This window comes from Gorilla gorilla, chromosome 16, assembly GCF_029281585.2.
Source record: "Gorilla gorilla gorilla isolate KB3781 chromosome 16, NHGRI_mGorGor1-v2.1_pri, whole genome shotgun sequence".
Taxonomy (NCBI): domain Eukaryota; kingdom Metazoa; phylum Chordata; class Mammalia; order Primates; family Hominidae; genus Gorilla; species Gorilla gorilla.
This window is the reverse complement of record NC_073240.2, coordinates 17265107-17288395: the sequence shown is the minus strand read 5'-3', so window position 1 is coordinate 17288395 and position 23289 is coordinate 17265107. Positions and strand designations below refer to the sequence as shown.

General features: G+C 53.3%; 1 long non-coding RNA gene across 4 annotated transcripts; it reads left to right on the top strand.

Moving 5' to 3' along the window:
* The first annotated feature begins 9818 nt into the window (after window positions 1-9818).
* LOC129531447 (uncharacterized) lies at window positions 9819-22631 on the top strand. 4 transcript variants are annotated; one of them, XR_010130912.1, is made up of 3 exons: window positions 9819-10423; window positions 19583-19739; window positions 21914-22631. It is a non-coding gene; the product is annotated as an uncharacterized lncRNA (long non-coding RNA). The 4 variants fall into 4 exon arrangements; XR_010130910.1 differs by lacking the exon at window positions 9819-10423 and adding an exon at window positions 11841-11948; XR_010130911.1 differs by lacking the exon at window positions 9819-10423 and adding an exon at window positions 17512-19249.
* Window positions 22632-23289: the final 658 nt, after the last annotated feature.

Genomic DNA, 23289 nt, shown 5'->3' with positions numbered 1-23289 from the left:
GGCCCCATCTCCATTACTGATGCTAGGTAAATGTCTTCTTAAGAAATAGAGCCATCCCCTCGAATCCAGATCTGGGAACCAAAGGCATCCATGCTAGAAGGGGCACTCCCTGCTTCTCTTTCTACATAGCATTAGAGAGGTATTTTCCCACCATGTAAGGACTTAGATAAGAGAAGGAGAAGAGCCAGAAAGATGTCCACATCTCGCCAGGACACCTAGCACCAGGCCCTCCTACAGGGGACCTCATATGTAAATAGCAGAATGGGGAGCAGAGAACAGAGAGACCCTAGAAATCCAGAGTCCAGGCTCTGAGGTCACTTTGGCAGGAATGGTCTTCTGGCCTTATGAAGAACAGAGGGGCAATATGGCACTGTTTAGAAGCTCAGGGGGTGGTAGCTGTTAGGAGGAATCAGCCAAGGAAGCTAATGAATCTCTTCCAGGTTCTGGTTGGGAAGCAGAGGAATGAACTTAACGGCCTCTGGAAGTAATGTCTGTACTGAAGTCCCCTTCTCACACTTTCTGACTGTGTTCCTCCCTGGGAAATAATTCCAGTGGGCTTGTGCTTATCTGCAAGTCTGGGGTAATTATGAATTATTAATTCATCATGAAGACTTGATTGTGACCGTTGCTCTCCAGTGGACCCATTTATCTCCTTCTTTATGAGGCAGAGGGCAGCCTCTGTTAGCCCTTGGCTTCTGTAACAGGCAAACTGAGGCCAGCCCCTCTTGAAGGCAGTCCTTGAACTCTGCCCTAGGTGGAATGGTTGCCTCATTACCAGTCAAGTCATGTTGCACCTCAGAGTATTTGTGCGATAGAGCCACCTCCCACAAACTTCAGATTTCAAAGTGTTTGTAGGCTCCTGGAGAGATAGAGTAGGGGATTGGGAGTGAGACTCCAACAGGGGAAGAAACTTGGCCAAGCTGTGAGTGGAGATAGGAATTAAGGTGAGGTGGGAGGACTCCCAGGCACAGTATCTAAGCAATCTGGGATCAGGAATGGGCATTTTGCCTTCCTTACCCTAAGGAGATGCTAGTCTCCGTCAACTCTCTGGGGACCCCTGAACACATATCTGGCCCCTTTTCCTGACCTTTCTAGTTGAGACCCCAGAGATGGCCTCCCTGGAGCCACATTGTGAGTGACCAGAGCCGCATCCAGCATCACCCCCTCTGAGGGGCCAGCAGACAGCTCCATGCGGAGCTCAAAGTGTCCTCGGACTCCAGCAGGAAGTGCTGGACTGGATGTCGGTGGGGGCCTTTGAGACCCCGATTCTGCAACCTCGGCCCCTGGGGCCCTCCAGGCCCACAGTCCTGCTGACTGAAATGTTGGCAATGGTGGCCACTGCGCCTCCGCTCAAGAGTTTGCAGGAAGTTCCATGTGGGAGATCAAGTAAGAGTGGCCAGGGGCCTCTAGCAATGACCAGCAGACAAAGCCTGGTCTCCAGGCATCACCAGGCCACTGGGCCAGGAGCCTGAGCTGTGGGCTCTGTGGTGGGTGGATGCTGGTTTTCTTCACTGGTACGGGAGAAAATGGGGATCCTGAGAGATCCCATGGAGAAGCTTCCAGCAAGCTGGGCCTGGATCCCAGCCCGCATCTGCTCAGGTGTTCATAGTTGTGGACACTGAGTATCTGCCAGTCCTAGTCCCTCGGAGGGACCCATGCACTCCAGAAAGCAGCCTCAGACCCAGGGAGGTTGGTATCATGCACTGATGAGGACAAGGCCTCCTGGAAGCCCCTGGGGCAAAACCTCTTGGCAGTGCTCAAGGCCCCACACTGGAAAGTGGACACAGCACGGTGATCTGCCATGTCCAGGCTGGTGCAGAGCAGCAGGCAGCCCACGTCACTCTCCTGGGCCATCTCTCTGCAGGGGACAGCCACCATCTGAGCCCCCCATCCAGGGGTTCCCATGTGGGGACACCTTCTGGCAGCCCAGCTGAGCTCCCACTACTAGCAAACACTGCCGGCCTCCCACCCCAGAGCGTTTTCAATGGCAGCAGCCCCCGAGGGCACCCACTGAGAGACCCCAACTGAGAGCCCCCAACCATGCCCTCCGGACTCCTGGCAAGTGGGACGGTGAGTGAGGAGGCCCGAGATCTGCCTCACAACAGAGCAGAGCATGCCTGCTCCAAGCCGGGGTCCTCTCCAGACATGGAAGGAGGGAGGGAGAGAAGGAGGGAGGGAGGGGAAGGGGGAGGGGAGGGGAGGGGAGGGACCAGGGAGGATAATGAAAAGGACCTGGCACTATTTGTAGAGACACACTTCTGCCCACTGAGAAGATCCTCGGCCTTGATGTCCAGCTCAGCAGTGATGGAACCCAGACAGAGAGAGCAGGACCCCAGCATGAGAGTAGCAATGGACGCCACAACAAAACATCCACGTTTCACATTCACGACTTCCAGGAGCAAACCGAGCCTCTCCAGCAGCAGGGTGAGAGGTGACAGGGCACAGTTGAGGAGTCCCAGGGCTGCCGCGATGGGGGTGCCCACGCAGGGCTTCAACAACGGGCGTCCACTCCCTCGCAGTCTGGAGTCCCACGTCCCAGATGGAGGTGCGGGCAGGGCCACGCTGCCTCTGAAGGTTCTGCAGGAGCACCCTTCCTGTGTCTTCCACTCCCGGTGGCTCCAAGCATCCTTGGCTTGTGGCCGCATCACCCCACTGTCTGCTCTGTCGTCTCAGCCTCCTCCTCCTCCTCTCTGTGTCTGAGTCTGGATTTCCCTCTTCCTGTGAGGACACCCGTCACCAGGGTTCAGGGCCCACCCTACCCCCGTATCTCATCTGAACTAATTCCACCTGCAAAGAGCCTGTTTCCAAATAAGGTCACATTCTGAGGTTCTGGATGAACATGACTTTGCGGGGGACACCGTCTAACCCTGAACATATGGTGTAGGGAGTAGGCACTGCAGAACTGAGGTGAATCTGTTTCCATCTCTGTGACTCCTGGACACCCCAGACAGCCTTAGAGCCATGGGGAGGCCGCAGTGCCACCAGTCAGGCTGGAGACCCCTAAGTGGGTGCCCAGACAGGGCCCATGGCAGGAGGGCAGTGGGCACAGAGGAGGAAGGCCGGGCTGCTCCCTGCTTCTCCTCTCCCTCCTCCTTCTCCACTGGAAAGTTCCACAGAAGAGTCATTTGGAGGTGAGCAAGGACTCAGTAAGGCTATTGCCCTGGAGAGGAGGCGGCCGAGGAAGGAGAGCCCAGCATGGCTCTCAGAGGCTTCGCAGGGAGTGGGAGTCAAATACCTGGGAGGAACGAGGGCCCTCTCCAGGAAGAAAATGTCTCCAAACCCTCAGAACCCTCCGCAGACCTCATTGCCAAACAAAGAAACATGTTTTCTCAAGTTCCATCCTCAGCTTCAAGATGACCCTGCGTGGGCGAGCTGTGTTTGTTTGACCCGTCTGGACCTGCATGAACCTGAAGACATGGGCCCCAGCCGGAGAGGAGGGGCTTGTGATCACAGCCCGGACACCAGCCGAGTCTCGGGTTCTTGGCCCCATGACAGGTGCTGAAGAAAGGCAAAGGGGCTGGGGTCGCTGTGGGTGGTGCCACGTGGGAGGACGCGTGTTAGAGGCACACAGCCGGTGTAGGTCCCTCCCTTTGTCACTGGCCAGCAGTGTTCTGCCCCCGGTCAGCTATTTCCCTTCCACAGGCCTCAGTTCCCCTCTGAAAACACCAGCATCACCGGCCAGTGGTAAAAATTAAACACGCTCTTAATCTTCCAGGCTCTGTCCTGGACACACGGTGACCATCACCAGCATGAGTCAAAGGCCACGAACCAGGCATGTGTGGCTTCAGGATGAAGGGACTGCACCCACACCCCATTCAGTGGGGTGACCCCTTCCTGCTTCATCCTGCTCCCCAGCAGCCACCTCCTCCCTTGGGGTGCTGGCTGTCCCCAGCCACACACCAGCCCGCACAGACCCGTGGCCTGTGTCCTGTCTCCCCATCCCCCCAGGACAGCCAGGCTGTGTAGACAGGGCAGGGGACCAGCATCTTCTGAGGCCCCAGACACAGCTCCTCAGGCCCTGCCTTTGGCCCCCACACACCTCCACCCCCCAAGGGGGATCCTCACGGGACAGCAGCGATGCCCCACGGAGTGTCCTGGAGGGTGGGGCGGGGTGAGTGCCCATGCAGGCAGGGCGAGGCCATGCAAGGCAGGCTCCCCATCTCCGGCTCATCAAACATCTGCTGCCGCGGGCCCGCCCAGAGAAAAGTGGGATCAAGGCCTACAGAAGCCCCTGCCTCGCACTCTGCTGGGGTCTCCAGGGAGGCGAAGCCTCTGCTGGTCCACTGCAGCCCTAAAGGCTGCAGTTGAGACACCTGGGCTGCCAGCTCCAGACTTACAGGGGCATCTCCACCCTTTGCATGCCTAAACACCACCCCCCGACCCCTCCTTCTCCCACACTGGGACCCTCCCAGGGCACTGGACCCCACCGGGCCCCAAGGTCCCAAGGGGCCATAAGACCCCCCTCCCATCCCACCCCAGGAGGAGCACTGCCCGTAGCTCACTGAGGCAATGTCCAGCCTCTAAGCCCAGGAGCTGCCTGTGCTGGAAAATCACCTCCAATTTCCAGATGAGGCCTGGGCCGGGAGAGCGCTCTCTCTCCCCATACTCTGCACCCCGCCCCAGCTTCTTCCCCTGCCTGCCATGTGCCTCGGCCCCCAGGAGCCCCAGTCCCCACCCACAGCCTGCAGCAAAGCCCCATTCACACCTCCTATGACATGGTCCTGCTGCCCTCCAGGACCCTATCGCCTAGTGCAGGATGGGTGACCAGCAGGCAGGGCACAGCAGCCAGGAGCAGCTCCTAGGAGCCCCTGAGCCCCGCCCTGGCTGATGCCTCCTGGGCCATGTCTGACACATCCTCAGAAGCCCATTTCTCAGATGCGGTATCCTCAGCCTTTGGGAGGGATTTGGGACACTTGAGCAGGGCCCTGAAGCCTGGGTAGGAGTTCTCCTATTCTGACTTTCAGGCCACCTGTGGTCAGGGGGTTCCCTGTGCTGCCCGAGGTCCCAGCATGCCCGCTGCACTAGCTGGGGTGCCCTCCCTTTCAGCAGTCCTCAAAGGAGTCTCACCATGCTAGGAAATTTTAAACCCCAGCCTCAGCCTGCATGGTCCCCTCCCCCTAAGGCACCCCTCACGGTCTTGTCTCCTCTTCTGTGGGTGCTCCCTGACCCTCCTCTTCCCCCTCCAGGCTGGCCCCAGGCTCTCCCTCTCCTCCCACAGCCCTGAAAGGTCATATTGCCAGCATTGCCAGCACTCATGTCTGGGTCTCTGTCTCTGCCACCAGAATAGGGGCTCCTTTATGGATGGGGGTCCTGTCCAGCTCCTCCCTGAACCCCGGAAGGCACAGGGAAGAGCCACTCTGTGGCTCCAATTCCAAGACTGTCTCTGAGCTTCATAACTGCCTCTCTCTCTGCCATTGAGGGCTCATGCATTTTAGAACTTTCTCCGGAGGAATAATTCACTCTTTGCCATGACCCAATTATCTTTCCAGTTTCTGGGCAGAGTTACTGAGCGATGTTCTGAGGGAGGCTTGGTGGGCAGGCTGGCAGCGGGAGAAGGGTCTCACCTGCAGGCTGCCCAGGGGCTCTTCCTCCCACCCTCCCGGGCCCGAGGCCCCTTCCCACACCCCTAGCTCCACAGCAGCAAAGCGGGGCTGTGGGGTGGGCCAATGCCTCGAGGCATCACCACAGCCAGGCTCTGGAGCAGAGGGCCCTGCATCTGTGTGCGCTGCCTTTGCAGCCTCAGTTCAGGCTCAGGTGCAGCTCTAAGCCTCAGTTTCCCCAGCAGTAAATGGGCTGGTTTGGGGATTCCATGAGTTGATGCGTGTTGTCAGCACTGCACTGGGCACCAAGTGAAGTGCCCAGAAAGAGACTCTGGACTCAGAGGGAGCCAGGGCCCAAGCCTGCTTCTCCTGCTGCCTGCTGGCCTGTCTTGGGGTCTGCCTTCTGCTCTGTCATGTCCCCTGCTGAGCCTCTGTTTCCCCAAATATAAATGTAATTGAGGTTTTTAGTACCTTCCTTACTGGTAGCTGGGAGGACCAAGTGAGAAAACGCCTCTGAAATAACCTAATCAAGTAGACAATGCTCGCCAGATGAGCTTAGAGGCTGCAGTGGAGACGGCATTCCTGCACTGGACAGACACTCCAGGCCCGCCCCAAGGAGCCCGTCTGATGGAGGAGGCACGCACATGTGTTACAGGACCAGGAGATGCGTATGGCCACAGCGCTGTAACACACCCCTGACATGGAGACAGCAGGGTTTGCAGCAGAGAAAGGGCTTATTGATCACAGGGCAGTGAGTGAGGGGGTGGGAGGGAGCCGCAAATCCGTGTCCCTGAAGAGTTCCGGGCTGGGGTTTTTCAGGGGATCATGGAGGGTGAGAGGCTGGAGAATTGGGTTGGCTGATTGGCCGGGGTAAGGGGCTGAAATCATCAAGATGTGGGGACTTCATGATTCTTCGGCAGCTCAGGTCCTCCAGGGTCCTACAGGCCGGCTGGCATCAGGAGCTTCCTCGGCACGCAGGGCCTGAAGGGGCATCTCAGAGGGAAACACATGTTCCCAGCGCTCATCTGCAGAGCAGTCGAGAAGGCAGTGGACTTGTGGCCGGGCCTGTGTGACTCTGGGGCCACAGGCAGCAGACAGGCTTGAGGCAGCCTGTCAGAGCACGACCACCCAGGGACGAGTGTGAGGGCGCCAGGCTGGGTTCATTTTCGTTTCTCCCCCTCCCTTCTTCCCTGGTTAATTTTATGAAGTTTATGGGGACGATTTCACACACACACCTGCACGCACACTCCTGCCCACTCCATACAGCTCCCAGGCGGTCACAAGGTGAAGGCTGCCCTTCCGACAAGGGGCTGGTGCTCTGCCAGCTGGAAGGGGCACAGGGAAAGGACCCCCCACCAAGCCCATTGGCCTCCAACATCCTTCCAGGAGGCAGGTGTTCAGCCCCAGACACCCCCACCCCAGCCAGCCGATGCAGCTCAGGAGGGGGAGGGAGTGGTGCTGCTCCTGCCAGAGTGCACCCACATTGCCACCCCAGGTGAGGTGGGGACAGCATCATGGGAGGGAGGGAGGGGCACAGTGACAGCTGCACGCAGAGACACAGAACCTTCCAGACAGAGCTAGTCAGAATCTCATCAGTTAATGTTAGCATTGGGAGGCAACTTCCAGCCCCGCTTAGAGTGGTGCAACCACATCACCCCAGTTTTTGCTGTTGGATTCTCCAGGCAGCACTGGTTTCCGGATCCCTGACTTTTAAACAGGAATTAGCGTCCTTTTTCTGCCCGGCCAGCATCTCCTGCAGGCGGGCCTGGCTGCAGCTCAGATGCCGGGAGAGTAGGTTCACATCAGGACATGCCAAATCGATCCCTCACTCTCATCAGGACCCCCACGGGGGGAGCACCAGCTCCAGGGTTTTCCATCAGCCTCTGGTCTGAGTGGCTGCTCCTAGCCCCCCTCCCATGAAACTCCCCAGCAGGAGCTCTGGGCTCTCACAGGCGGGGTTCAGCTCCAGAAAACTCCCGCTGAGGATCAGTGCTGACCTGGGGCTTCCTGAGAAGAATGAGGGTCCCAAAGAGTCCTACAGACCCTCAACCACAAGTGTCCTTGGAGGACAGGAAAGGAGCTGGGAGGCAGGACACTTCGGCTTTGGCAGGGCCTGATCCTGTGAGCCCCCAGGTGCAGGGCGGGTTACAAGATGGGCTGTAGGATGGGGTCACCCACTGCTCAGTCCAGCCAGCCAGCCACATGACCGTTCATCCAGCTGCCAGCACATCCCCCTCATTATCCATCTACACATGGCCATTCATCCTCCATGAGTCTATCCCCACACCAACACGTGCCAGTGCAGCCCCCTCACCATCCATCTACACACACACCGGCCAATGCCCAGCTCCTCCAGTGCCACCCACCATCTCCCACAAGCACAACCTAACAGTCCTCCTACCCACTAGCCATTCATTGCCATCAAACCATCCACCTACCTGCGTACCCATTCTCCATGCACATCCAGCCAGCCACTCACCCTGACCCACCCGTCAACCTACCACCCATGTGCCCTTCATTTGCCGAACACACACTTAGCAACTAGTTATCCAGTTGCTTGCCACATCAATCCAATAGCAACCAGTACCTCCATCCAATCAGCAAAAGATTCATTGATCAGCCCCTTTATTCAACCAGGAATCCATTCACCCATCCACCCTAACCCAAACCACCTCTTCAGTAATACAACCACACACCAACTAATCCACCAGCCATCTGTCAGTCTGGCTGATCCTCCTATTCACACATCACCAAACCAACTATCACCCATCCATTTAACCAGCCACCTACCCATCTGTCCATCAATGTATCAGCTATCCACCTGCCAAACCATTCCTCCCCCCACCCCATCATCCACCCATCCATCCAACACCCCAGGCAAGCATCCATAGTGACTGCCCCCCATCCATCTACCCATCTCTTCACCTGTCATCTGTCCACCCCTTCCAACTATCCAGGCCACTTCCTGAACCCTCCTTCCATCTCTTCCCCACATATCCAGCCACCCACAAATTCATTCAACAAATACGCATTCACTAACAAACACTTAGCAAGCACTCACCAACACCAGGTGTTGACTGAGGTGCTGGGTACACCTCAGAAACAAATTAGAGGAGCATGCATTCTAGCCGGGTGAGACGAACAGGAAACATCAACAAAGAGCTGTTGCATGTCAGGGGATAAGTGCTACACGTAAGGCAGAACTGGGTCCTGGAGGGAGAAACGGGCTTCTCTTCTGGGTGAGGTGGTGGGGAAGGCCTTTCTGAAAAAGGCGGCATCTGAGGAGACGAGGGAGACATGAAGCACGAAGGGCATTCCAGGTAGAGGGTACAGGAAGCACGGTGGCTCTGAGGCCCGAGGATGCTCTGGAGGTTGGAGGGGACTGAGTGGCTGTCAGCCATCCAGAACCGAGGCTGTGAGAAGCAGCAGATGCCAGCCCCTCTGTGGGTGAATAGGAGGCAGGGCTGGCCTGGACAGGTACGATCAGCCTCACTTCCCAAGCCTGGGCCACCTGCTGTAGCCCCAAGCCTCTGGAAACAGGCTCATCCTCCACCTGAGTGACATTCAGACTTGGGAAAGGGTGGGAGCGGCTGGAACATACGCTGGGAGGTCAGCAGGGCCCGCCCACCGGCAGTGGGCTCAGAGGTGGCCGAGGCACTGACTCTGGGTGGGAGCTTTGCCCTGCCTCCTGCAGCCCCCAGCTGCCTGCCTTTCCCTCAGAGGCTCCACACTTGGCTCTTCCTCAGTCCCACGGTTTCTCGGGACCAGCATCAGGGCCGCATTGAGCCTTCACCTTTGAGGCCACACCAGGCCCCGGCTGGGTGGACCCCTGAGGATCCAGACTCACAGAGGCCAGGCACACATGCCACCTTGACATGTGTTGCTTTCCACCATGAGGATGGTGTCTGCCGCCAGCTCCCCTCAGGCTGCTCAGGGCCGTGCCCTCCACAAACCACTCACCCTCAGCAACCAAGCAGGGGTCCTGAGACGAGGCTAGAAGGGTCCGGGGTTCCTGCCCAGCCCCCGTTCCTGTTCGAGTGGCCTTGGATGAGTCGCTTTCTCTCTCTGCTCCTAAGCTGCACTGTTCCTAGAATGGAATCTCGAACCTGGACCCTGAAGAGCTGTGGTGACAATTATATGTGACAGCTGATGTGAAAACAAGTTCTAAATGTTTTCTGCACCGATACTGAACTTCACTGGGGCCCTGGGCTCCTGGACCCAGCACAGGCTCGGACATGCCCCCACTCTGTGTTCCCGAAAAGGGCTTCCTGAAAGGAACCGCTTTCTCATGGGACTCAGGCAAGACTCACAACAGCCCCTGGTTTACCGGGGCAAGGCCAGCCCGAAACTCCCCAGTCCCTCTGCCTTGTGAACGATCCCCCTGACTGCTCCTCCCACTGAGCCACCCCACAGGATGCCTGTGACCCAGGCTTGGGTTAACATGGCGCCGCCCTCCAGGTCCTCATCTGAGGCCCCAACTGGAGGCAGCAGACAGCCCCTCAGAGGCCAGGGTGGTTCCAGGAGGAACTCTACTCCACTGTCCCATGGGTACCGTCATCCCTTCTCCCAACACTCATGCCTCTAGCCTTGCAGACCACTTTCTGTAAGAGAAAACCCCTGTCCCAACCCTCGAGACGCCTGCAGAGCTCATGGTCAGGCATCCTCCTCCCTGCAGCCGGCCCCTCCCTTAAGACTGCACGTGTCTTTCTCTGGCATTGGTTCTCAGTGGTTCTTACGATGGAGACAATGGTCCCCTCTCTTCTGACCGCACCTGCCCAGGGAAGACACCAGCATTCCTGGCCCCATGTCCAGCTGTGGCCCAGGGCTCCATGAGGACCCAGGAACTGTGGCACACAGGGTCCCTCTGCTCGGTGGCTGATGTGGTAAGGAGGGACAGACCCACTGCAAGGCCCCACGCAGGCACTGTACAAATGACCCTTCTCACAATGGCACAGGCTCTCTGGGGGCTCACATATGTGACAGCTATGGGGGGAGGGTGGGAGGCTGTGGGCTAAGCCAAGCCCCAGGTCCCGCCCCACAGGTCCGGGAAGGGACAGGATGACAGGCAGGACAGGCCAGGGTGAGCGAAGTCTTGACCCTGGTGTTAACCCAAAATATCTGAGATGGGTCTCAGTCAATTTAGGAAGTTTATTTAGCCAAAGTTAAGGACGTGCGCCCATGACACATCCTCAGGAGGTCATGATGCCCAAGGTGGTCAGGGTGCAGCTTGGTTTTATACATTTTAGGGAGGCATGTGGCATCAATCAATATGTGTAAGAGGTACATTGGTTTCATCCAGAAAGGCAGGACCACTGGAAGGAGGGAGGGGGCTTCCTGGTCACAGGCAGGTGAAGAACAAACTTGCATTCTTTTGAGTCTCTGATTAGCCTTTTCAAAGAAGGCAATCAGATATGCACGTCTCTCAGTGAGCAGAGGGATGGCTTCAAATAGGGAGGCAGGTTTGCCCACAGCAGTTCCCAGCTTGATTTTTCCCTTTGTGTAGTGATGTTGGCGTCCCAAGATTTATTTCCCTTTCACACTGCCTTCAGCCCTCAGGTCACCCAGAGTACAGGTTCGGTTCTGGGAGGCTCTGGGCGAGATGGGCTCTTTGAGTCCCAGCTGACCGGGCTGCTTGGGAAGGCAGTGAGCACAAGCTCCTGTTTAACCTGTACTGTGAGCATCACTGCGAGTCCCTGGTGAACCGGGCTGCAGGGATAAGGGACCCTCGAGGCCACAGGCAAGGAGGCTGGCAGGCCAGTGTGGTCCACATCTGGTGACACCACACCTCGCCAGCACCCTGCTCTGGGTATTAGTAAGCAAGGGTGACCCCTCACTGGCACCCTGCTCTGGGTGTTACTAAGCAAGAGCGACCCCTCGCCATCCCTCCCTTTCCTCCCAGCCCTTCCGTGAGCTGAGAAAGAGTCTCCAAAGGCCGTGGGGCATTCGAGCAGCCCCTGTGAGCCATTTTGCTTCCGCATCTCATATTTCCCTGCGTCTTTTCACCAAATATATGAAGTTGTGAACACAAAACTGTCAACTGAGCTAGCTGTCTCCCTCTAACAAGATCAGTCCCAATTATGCCAGCTGCCAGGAGGGTGCTGAGAGCTGTGTTCATCTGAGATCCTGTCTTCTGCGGTGATGTGGTGACGGTGCAGGGCAGGCCCAGGGAGTGTGTTTGAGAGGCCCCTGTGGCCACTTCCAGAGCACCATCAGAGAGACTCAGAGGCATCCAGCCTGAGCAACATGGCAACACCCCTTCTCTCCAAACAAGAAACACAAAAATTAGCCGGGCGTGGTGGTGCATGCCTATGGTCCCAGCTACTCAGGAGGCTGAAGAGGGAGGATTGCTTGAACCCAGGGGACAGAGGTTGCAGTGAGCTGGGATCATGCCACTGCACTCCAGCCTAGGTGAGTGAGAATTTGTCTTTAAAAACAAAAACAAAAAGATAGAGGAAAGAAAGTCATAAGGAAGAAAAAATATATTTGCTGAGATGGCACAGCAGGAGGGAAGGGATTTCCTCATGGCGGATCCTGGATTGGGGGCATGGAGGCAAAGCTTTCAGTTGGACACGTCAACACTGTCCCCACAACAGCAAAAACACCAAAGATGGCAACCCCTAGGTAGGGGCGGCCCCTCTGAGGCACGCTGAGCCCTTCCTTATTTCACATGTGCTCACGTCGGCCCTGGGGGGACAAGTCGTTGCCAGTCACACTAGAGTATACACAAGGTGTCCCCCTGTGCCTGGCCCTGGGGAGGAGGAGGCTGGTCCTACCTGGGGCAGGAGGATGGAGAGAAAGGAGACCAGAGCCAGCTGTGAGTCTCCAACGGTTCTGGCCAGGCAAGCAGGGGCAAGCACCATCTGCAAAGAGGCTGGGGTGTAATTCTGGCAACAGCTTGATGGGGATCTAAGTGGGGGGAGGCTGGAGAGGTGGCTGTGAGTAATCAATGAACTCTACTAAACAGGAATTCAATCCAGGGCCTGGCACTGTAACCCAAATATCTTCAGGGGTCCAGATGGCCCAGTCCATGCACAGACTTCCCTTCAAAGGAAGCCAAATCAGAGCTGAGGGACTTGAGGAATTGTAGTTCTTCACTGTCAATTTCCTTGTTAAACCTCCCTGCGGTTTACAGGGAACACCATGAAGAAATCCAACCCAGACATCTTTCCTTCACAGACTCCACACTCAGCTTCTCCCCCTCCCACGCTGCTCCTCCCTGTCCTTCCCAGACCCCACACTCAGCTTCTCCCTCTCACAGTGATCCTCCCTAGTCCATCCCAGACCTCATCCTCAGTTTCTCCCCATCCCACACTGCTTCTCCTTGTCCTTCCCATACCCCAGGCTCAGCTTCTTCCTCTCACGCTGCTCCTCCCTCATCCCTCCCAGACCCCACACTCAGCTTCTCCCTTCCACCTGCTCTGCCCTTGTCCTTCCCAGAACCCACGCTCAGCTTATCCCCATCCCAGGCTGCTCCCCCCCTCCCTCCCAGACCCCATGTTCAGCCTCCTTCATCCCAGGCTACTCCTCCCCTGTCTTTCCCAGACCCCACATTCAGCCTCCCCCTCCCAGGCTGCTTCTCCCTGTCCTACCCAGACACCACATTCAGCTTCTCCCTCCCACACTGCTCCTCCCCTGCCCTTCCCAGACCCCACGCTCAGCCTCTCCCTCCCACGCTGCTCCCCCCTGTCCTTCCCAGAACCCATACTCAGCTTCTCCCCCTCCCAGGCTGCCCCTCCCCATCCCTCCCAGAACCCACACTCAGCTTCTCCCACTCCCATGCTGCTCCCCCGTGTCTTGCTGCTCCCTGCTCCTTTCTCCTTCCTCCTGGGCCTCCACCCACCCATCCTGCCTGCTGGTCACAGTCACTGTGCTAACGACCTCCCCCACACAGCCCACAGGGCCCACCCCCCAGGCTCGCTGTAACTGCTTTCTATGAGAGGGCTGTGCGTGGGCAGCTCTGGTGACACACACTGGCATGTCACCCTGGGCATGTCGTGGGGAGCCACTGGAGAAACCCTGCACTAGAGCAAGGAATCAGCAAGAAGAAGGGCAGCCTGAGCCAGAGCTGGGAGCGGAGTAGGAAGGCTGCGGGGTACAGGGAGGCAGCAGGGCGGGAGTGGTGAAGCCCTGCAGCAGAGGGGGAAGCTGCTCCCGCCCACATTTGCTCCCACAGGAAGATGCCAGAAGACCCTTCCGCCAACTTTGCCTTTAGTTTCTGGTTTCCAAGGAAATCTGAGAGCCTGGACACGCTTTAATGAGCCCTGGAGGTGACACCTCCTGGTGGGTCCCACTTGAAAGGCTGTCGACTCTGCTCTAGGCCCTCCCTTTGAGCCATCCTGGGGCACCTGCCTGGGACATACATCCCCAAGGAGACACCATCCCATCAGGCACAAAGCCTGCACTAAGCGTGCTGCAGTCACCTGCTCTGTCATTCTGGAAGGGGGCTCAGCCCACCCTCACTGGGGCAGAAGGCAGAATCAGACCACCTGTGTATAAGGGGCAGTGATATTCAGAAAGAAATCAGCACTGAGCTTATGAAAACACCAGCGGCACAAGCAGAAGAGCAAGGGAACAAGGGCTCAGAGGAAAATCCTTCCTCACAAATAGATGTGCTTCACATAACAGAAAAAAATATATATATTTTTAAAAAGATTTACTGTGCTATCCATAAGGCACAAGGACTGCAGCTGCTAAAAATCAAAATCAAGCTCACAGGGGCCAGGACACTCTGATCAACAGGAGGAAGATTCTAAGAGGCAATGTCAATGGAGTGATTGCCCACCACGTGCCAGAAAACGGAGTGCCCCTCACACATATGGACTCAGCACTTCCAGGCGGAATGCCCTGGCATGCAGGAGTAGCCTGGTATGTGGGTGAGTCACAGGTGAGTCTAGACAGGGTGCCTGGTCCTGTATCCTCCAGATGTTGCATGGAAATTGTCATTATCTTTGTCTTCCCCCATGAGCACAAAGCTGAGAACTGCTGTGTGCACTTCATCCACATTCTAAGCTCCAGCGTTCACTACAAGTACCCTCATTTTAAAGACAGTAGGCCCACATGAAGTAATTCTCCCAAAGTCACGCATTTCAATGTGAAGGAACCAAGATTTGAATCCAGGCAGTTTCACTCCAGATGCTGTACCTCCAACCACTAAACTACGAAATCACTAACCTTTACTAAATGCTTTCTATGTGCCAAGCACAACAGCCGCATTATCTCATTTAATTCTCCCAGAGACTCTCTACGATAGGAATTTGTGTTTCTATGTTAAAGATGGTACAATGAGATGAACTGAGGCCAGGTTACACAGTTAGGATATGATGGAGTTCTAACAAAATGGTTCAGGGCTTTGAAACTAAAATCAAGGGAAAAGTGTGTCCGAGACCACCTGATCCACCAAGGAGAACCAAACAAGTAGATCACCCTTGAAAACAAGAACAAGAAATTAAGACAGTGTGGCATTGGTATAAGGATAGGCAAATTGACGGGCAGAACCTAAGAGAGAGTCCGGAAGCCACCGCCATCTGTGCAGTCACCTGATCTATAACAAAGACAAGGCTGAGATGTGGGGCTGGGGGGCTGGAGGGGTGTGGTCTTTTCCATTGCTGAGTCGACTGGATATCCCAATGGAAAAAAGAAAGCAGCCTTACCCCTGCCTTACACCACATACAAAAATAAATTTCAGATGGCCTGGAGATCTAAATGCAAAAGGGAACACAATAATGCTTTTAGAGGAAAACACAAAAAACATCTTCATGACCTCAGCTTAAGCAAAGATTTCTTAAACAAAACACAAATCATTAACCCTGCATTTGTGGGAGGCTGAGGTGGACAGATCACTTGAGCCCAAGAGTTTGAGACCAGCCAGGGCAACATGCCAAAACCCTGTCTCCACAAAAATTACAACAATTATCCAGCTGTGGTGGTGCACACCTGTAGTTCCAGATATTCAGGAGCCTGAGGCATGAGGATTGCTGAAGCCTGGCAGGTCAAGGTTGCAGTGAGCCAAGTTCGCAGCATTTTACTCCAGCCTGGGTGACAGAGCGAGACCCTGTCTCAACAAATGAGACAAAACAACAACAAAAAAAAACTTCATATCATCAAAAGACACTGTTATGAGAACTGCAATTCATATATCTGAAAAGGACTCTTAACCAAAACATATGAAGAACTCATGTAAACCAACAAAAATAAGATTGATATCCCACAGAAAAGGGGAAAAATACTTGCACAGATGCTTCACAAAAGAAGCAATTCAAATGGCCAAGAAATATACAAAAAAAGTGTTTGACACCATTAATCATCAGGAAAATGCAAATTGAAACTACAGTGTAATCCACTTACACACCTACCAGCATGACTAAAATAAGGAGACAGAAAATAATAGGTGTCAGCAAGGATATGGAGCAACTAGAACTCTCTTGCAGCTGCTGGTGAGAGAGTCAATGGGGCAGTCACCTGAGGCAGAAGTTTCACCCAGCCCCAATATCACCTCATCTTAACTGATAACATCTGCAACAACTCTATATACTAATAAGCTTGCATTCTGGAATTACTGGGGGTTAAGGCTTCAATATATCTTTTTTATTAATTAATTTATTTATTTGAGATGGAGTCTTGCTCTGTCACCGAAGCTGGAATGCAACGGTGCAATCACAGCTCACTTCAGCCTTGGACTCCTGGGCTCAAGAGATCCTCCCATCTCAGCCTCCTGAGCAGCTGGGACTACAGGTGCATGTCACCATGCCTGGCTAATTTATTTTATTTTTTTAGATTTGGGGGTCTTACTACATTGCCCAGGCTGGTCTTAAACTCCTGCTGGGATTACAGCTGTGAGCCACTGTGCCCAGCCTCCTGCAACATATCTTTTGGGGGGACACTATTCCACTCATAACAGTGTGTTTGTCTATAACACACCTTATACTCCAATAAAAGTGTGTTTGAATTCACAATAAAAATAGCTGATGTGCATTAAACATTGGCAACGACCTGGCCTCTGCTCCATGCACTATACATGCCTTGCTTCCCCCTCACTCAAAGTGCTCTGGATCCTTGGAAAGGAGGCCTAGACGTGGGTGCAGTGGAGAGAAAGGGAGAGGGGCCTGCAGCCCATCCAAGGCAGACTGTCCTCACATCCTGGGCATTTGCCTCAGGAGAATGTAATGTCTGTGATCCACCCCCCACCCCCAGGCTCCTGCCCAGGAGAAGGTCAAAAGCTGGTTGGGTCTTAGGGCATGACCCAAACAGAAGGCTCACTCAGCTGCACTGAGGCAGGAAAATAGGGTCTGGAGGCAGGGAACCTGAGGCCAATTCACGCTGACTTCCTAGAGCTAAATCAAAAGGAAAACCACAACTTTCCACACCTAAGTAACAGAAAGACCAGGGGCTATTCCCTTTGCAACCCACCCCTCCTTTTCTGCTTGGCAGATTGAAAATTGAAACTACCTCTGATTGGTAACTTTCTGCAACCAATCAGATATTTGCATAGAAGTGTAAGTTTGTAACTTCGCTTTAGCCTCTAATTGGTTGCTTTCACAACCAATCAGACGCTTGCATAGGGTGTAACCTTTGTAACGTCACTTCAGCCTCTGATTGGTGGCTTCTCAATCAGACTGATTGCAAGCCATTACCTCATTTACATATGGCGTACACCAAGTAACGAATGGGAAATTTCTAGAGGTTATTTAAATGCCAGAAAATTCTGTAACGGGGCTCTTGAGCCCCTGTGCTCAGCCGGCTCCCACCTTGTAGAGTGTACTTTCATTTTCAATAAATCTCTGCTGCTGGCTCCCACCTTGTAGAGTGTACTTTCATTTTCAATAAATCTCTGCTTCTTTCCTTGCTTGGTTTGTGCATTTTGTCCAAGTCTTTGTTCAAAATGCCAAGAAACTGAACACCCTCCACCAATAATAATGCCTGGGGCTCAGGTGCCTGTGACCTGCTCCCCTTTGTTTCTTCTTCCCTGAGGAACATCTTGCTCAGCTCCTCTTAGGAACCAAATATCTGGGTACCCCCAAAATGTATACATTGAACCACTATCCCTTAATGTGGCTATAGTTGGAGCTGGTGCCTCTAAGGAAGCAATTAAGGTTCAATGAGATTATGAGGGTGGAGTGCAATCCAACAGGATGAGTGTCCTTAGAAGAAGAGACACCAGAGAGCTCTCTCTCCCCCCACTCCCTCACACTCAGAGGACAGGCCTTGTGAGGACACAGTAAGAAGGCGGCCTCCCACAGCCCAGGGAAGAGCCCTCCCCAGATGCTAGCCCTACTGGCCTATGGATCCTGCACTGCTGGTCTCAGCCCTTCTGGCACCAAGATCCTGCACTCCTGGTCTCCCGAAGTGTGAGGGATAAATGTCTGCTGTTGGAGCTGCCCAGTCTGTGGCATTTCCTTATGGCAAAGAGAGCCAACTAAGACAACTCCTGACATTCATTAAGGAAAATGGAAGAGCCAGTAACTCTGCTGCTTTATCCTTCACAGAGGCAGGAATCTGAATTTCATCAGGATTTAAAACTGTCTGTCTCTGGAGGCTGGGTAATGCTGACCAGGACAAGATCATTATCTGTGGAGGCCCTTTCATTTCATCATACTCTCAAGGCTGAAACTTGATTTCTCCCTCAGAGCTCAAGGCAAGACCAATTCTCTCCTCTGTGAACAAGAAACACAACAGCTGCTGTAAAATCTTCAGTGTAAATGGCAGACTTGCAGCTGCAGAAAAGCAAAGTCATGGTACAACAGAAAAATTTGAGAAACACTTCCAAATCGCAAGTGAAATTAAAATATAGAAGTGAAAAGTCAAGAACAGAGGCAGGTTGGATGTGAAGGTCTTACAGAGCCAAACCACACACAGCAGATGCTCCTGAGGAGAAAATGAAGAAAGGAGCAGAAGTAGCAGCCAAAAACATAATAGAAGAAAACTTTCAAGGTGGAGAAATTGAAAATGCTGAGCAAAAAAATAATGCAGAGAGAGCAATAATGCCAGAGGGTGTTGTGCTACACTGAAGTTTGCACTTCAGGAAAAACAGGACATCAGAAAAGCTCCCAAGAGGAAAAAAGTAAACAGATTATCTTCAAATAAGCTAAAATTAAGTTGTCTTCAAATGTGTCTGCTGAAATAAAATATGCCTCCAGACCATGTGATATGGTTCCACTGTGTCCCCACCAAAATCTCATCTTGAATTGTAGCTCTCATGATCCCCAAGTATTGTGGGAGGGACCTGGTAGGAGGTAATTAAATCATGGAGGTGGTTACTCTCATTCTGTTCTCATGATAGAGTGTGAGTTCTCACAAGATCTGATGGTTTTATAATGGGCTTTTTCCTCTTTGCTCAGCACTTCTCCTTCCTGCCATCATGTGAATAAGGACATGTTTTCTTCCCCTTCCACCATGATTGTAAGTTTCCCTAGGCCTCCCCAGCAGTGAAGAACTGTGAGTCAATTAAATCTCTTTCCTTTATAAATTACCCAGTCTCAGGCAGTTCTTTACAGCAGCGTGAGAATGGACTAATACACCATGGGATAACTGATACTGGCATATCTGTGTGGGAAACCCCAGGACCTGAGAACTTTCTGGCCATTTCTAAAATCTCCAGATGGCTGCACCTGTCACCTCTTCTGTAAAAGCTGCTTGAACGGAATCCTTCAAAATACCAAACAGGACAGCAGGGACATCACCATAGAAAGAATTGGGCTGGAATGATAAGCCAGGTAAAAATAAGAGAATCAAAGCATTCACAACTCTTGTGAGAAAGGCTGCTGCTGACACAAATTTAAAATACAGTTTATAACAATGCCAACAAAGTGGAACGCATTGGAAAACTTTAAGGGGTTTAAAATTTCAAGTAAGAAGTATGAGGTTTGTAAATTCAGAGGAAATTAATGCACTTAGGAAAGGGATGAAGATAACAAGGAGGAGCAGCATTAAGTTCTCTGTTTTCCATAAAAGGGAGTCAAAAGTCATTGTTTAATCTTTCATTGTTAGACAAATATAAGTTTAAGACTGTTTCAAAAACATGATGTCTGCCTTCTAAATCATTACAGATTTTTTAAAAGAAGAAATATGTGGACAGAAAATATGTGACTGAAACACCAGGAGTTTGATGTTGGTCTTGTTGCTCACTGCACAGAAAGCCAGTCACTGAGACAATGAATACTGCAGGGAAGAAGGAAGGCTTCATGCAGGTGTGCAGCTGAGGAGGTAAGAGCTCATTCTGAAATCCATCACCTCAACTGGCTAAATTTAGGGGTTTATAGAGCAGGGAAGAAAAGTAACCACATGTAGAAAAACAAGAATTGAGGGGCACAAAGAAGAGGAGGTGGTCAACAGGAAGAAGGTGGTCCCTTAGACAATCATGATGGGTGCAGGTCAGCCGTCTCATTGTCCAGGAAAGCGGGGAGGGGAAGGGAGAAATGGGAGGGAAAAAGGAAGATAGGGAGGGGAGGAGAAGGGAGGGATGGGAGGAGAAGGGAGGGATGGGAGGGAAGAAAGGAGGGAGGGGAAGGAAGAAGAGAGGGATGGGAGGTGGGAAGGAAAGGAGGGAGGGGAGGGAAGAAGGAAGGGAGGGGAAGGAAGGGAGGGGCAAGAAGGAAGAAGGGAGGGAGGAGGGAGGGGAAGGGAAGGAGAGGAGGGGAAGGGAGGGATGGGAAGGAAGAAGGAAGGGAGGGATGGGAGGGGAAAGGAGGGAGGGAAGAGGAGGGGAAGGGAGGAATGGGAGGGAAAATGAAGGAAGGGAGGGGAGGGGATGGAAGGATAGGAGGGAAGAAGGGAGGGAGGGGAGGGAAGGAGGAAGAGAGGGATGGGAGGGAGGGGAAGTGAGAGATGGGAGAGAAGAAGGAAGGAAGAAATGGGATGTGAGGGAAGAAGGGAGGGACAGGAGGGCAAGGGAGGGAGGGAAGAAGGGAGGGAGGAAAAAAAGAAGAGAGGGAGGGAGGGGAGGGGAAGGGAGGGATAGGAGGGAAGAAGGTAGAGGAAGAAAGGGATGGGAGGGAAGAAGGAAGGGAGACTGGGAGGGGAAGGGAGGGACAGGAGGGAAGAAGGGAGGGAAGGAGAGGGGAAGAGGGGGAGGGGAAGGACGAGAGGTCAATATGACACACTCATTCCAAACACCAGGTAGAATTATGTAAATATAAAGGATTTCTGGTTACAAAAAAAAGACCAGTCTAATGTCTTACCACTTATAAGAGACTTCATAAAGCAAAATAACACAGAAAGGTTTAAAATGAAAAGAAAAAAAGCACAGACTACAGTAAAAGTCAAGAAAGCTGGGGCTGGCACATTAATATTGCAAAATTGAATTTACAACAGGAAGCATTCACTGTTACATCAGGAATCATTTTATAATCTTCATATATGCAAATAAAGATGGAGTGCTAACAGTAAGCAGCATTTGTGAACTCACCAAGACAGCGGCAAAACACCAAAAAAAAAAAGGGAAATCTTTATAAATATGGGGGAAGGGATTAGGTCCACTCTGAAGGCCATAATAAATGAGTCCAGCGAGGGGTGGGAAGACAAGATGAGCAGGGCTTTGGCGTTGCAGGAGCGCCTCGCACAGGGATGCCTACTGCAACCATTTAGATGCAAAGTAAATCTAAGCAAATATTTAAAATGCAAAATTTACACCACTCTTGCTTTCTTGTAATGCAATGAAGCTACAAATCATAAAAGTTTAAACAAAGAAGCCAACCACTTAGAAATATAAAAGTAATGGAGCAAAGAGGACATACAATGACGTATCATTTGTAATAAAATAAATATAAGCATACTACGTAGCAAACAAGGGACAGAGCCCAAACTGTCATTGGGCATCAATCTGTAGCTTCAACCGCGAATGCCATTTCTTAAAGTCAGACAAAAGAAACATGTGGGGCACAAACCCGAAGAGTTTAGGAAAACACTTCTGGTTTAAAGAGGCCTGTCAAATGGCCCTTGCACAGACCCCGCCGACCCACCACCAGAATCCCTGCAATCCACAGAGACCACAGCTCACACTGCCGCCACTCCCGCAGGTGGACAGGCAAGCTAGGCTGGGGAAATGGGGTGAAACGCACCACTCAGTGCTGCCTTAGGCCGCCTGCCCCTACAGGGACCCCGTGCCTGAGGTCCACCCACCATGGGGCTTGGGGTCCTGGAGGGCCATCACACTAACCCCCCCTGCCACCTCTCCCCATCTCCAGCATTCGCTGTGACCCAGGAACTTTGTGCTCAGCCGTCTGGGGCAATTCTGTCTGCCTCCAATCCATCTGTCAAAGCCCTGAGTCCCAGGACTTCAGAAAGTGACTGTGTTTGGAGACAGGGACTCGATAGGGGAGATTAATACAAAGTGAGGTCACATGGGTGACCCTAATCCAATCTGACACGTGTCCTTATAGGAAGAGGAGATGAAGACACAGATATGCACAGAGGGGCAGCCCTGTGAGGACACGCGAAGACGGCGTGTGCGAGCCAGGGAGACAGAAACCAACTGTGACAACCCCTGATCTCAGACTGCCAGCCTCCAGAGCTGGGGGAAAGTACGTTTCTGCTATTGAAGCCCCCAGTCTGTGGTGCCGGGTTACGCGCCAGTACCCACATGCCAGCCGAGACAGCAATAGCGAGACACTCCGGACAGGTGAAGGGCGTGCGGCCTTCCCACCACCCACCTGAAAACACTGCCTAAAGATGAGCCCAGTCCACAAAGCCTGCATGAAATGACGCGTTCAACAGCAGGAAAGACCTGGATGGCATAAAAAGAAAAAGAGTCAGGGAGACCAAGTCAGGCGAGGGGAGAATGAGACTGGAAATGGTTTGGCTGTGTCCCTACACAAATCTCATCTTTAATTGCAGCTCCCATAATTCCCATGTGTTGTGGGAGGGACCCAGTGGGAGATAATTGAACCGTGGGGGTGGTTTGCACATAGCGTTCTCATGGTAGTGAATAAGTCTCCTGAGATCTGATGGTTTTAAAAGGGGAAACTCCTCTCGCTTGACTCTCATTCTGTTTTGTCTGCCGCCACGTAAGACGTGCCTTTCGCCTTTCACCATGATTGTGAGGCTTCCCCAGCCACGTGGAACTGTGTGTCTGTTAAACCTCTTTCTCTTCATAAATTACTCAGTCTTGGGTATGTCATTATCAGCAGTGTGAAAACGGACTAATACAAGACTCTTCAAAGGACGCCGAGCCCAGCACCTCCCCAAAGCCTGAGGAACTGGAGCGACATGAGGGCTTGGTTCAATCTTCCTGACCGTTGAGTTCTGACCCCACCTCCCGGGGGGCAGGGAGATGTGCGGTGAGGAGGTATTCACTGAACATTTCTGGACAAGTGGAGGCCGTAGTGGGCACTTGGGCAGACAGCAGTCTGTGACGTGCAGGCTGCCCAGGAGGCTGGAGCTGGGTGCAGGGCCCAATAGCAGTCAGCCCCTGCAGCCAACAAGCACCTGTGAAATCTTGACGGTGCACAATGCAGTAATTTATCTGGGCTCCACCGGGAGGCTGGCTGGCTGGAGCCGTTGGGTCTGGGGTGTCCCCTTATTGCTTCTCCTTTGTGGACTGGGGGCTGGTGGGGACGAGCTGCTTCCCTCAGCAATGGCGAAGGTGCTGGGGAGAGTAGAAAACCCTCCACTTCTGTAGGCCCAGGCCCCAGGCCTGCACACTCTCTCCTCCGCCCACGTGCCCCGGGGTGAGCCCAGTTCAGGGCCAGGACACGCATTCTTCCTCCTGCAGGAGGAACGGTCTCCTGGCAGAGGGCCCGGATGCAGGGCAGAGTGA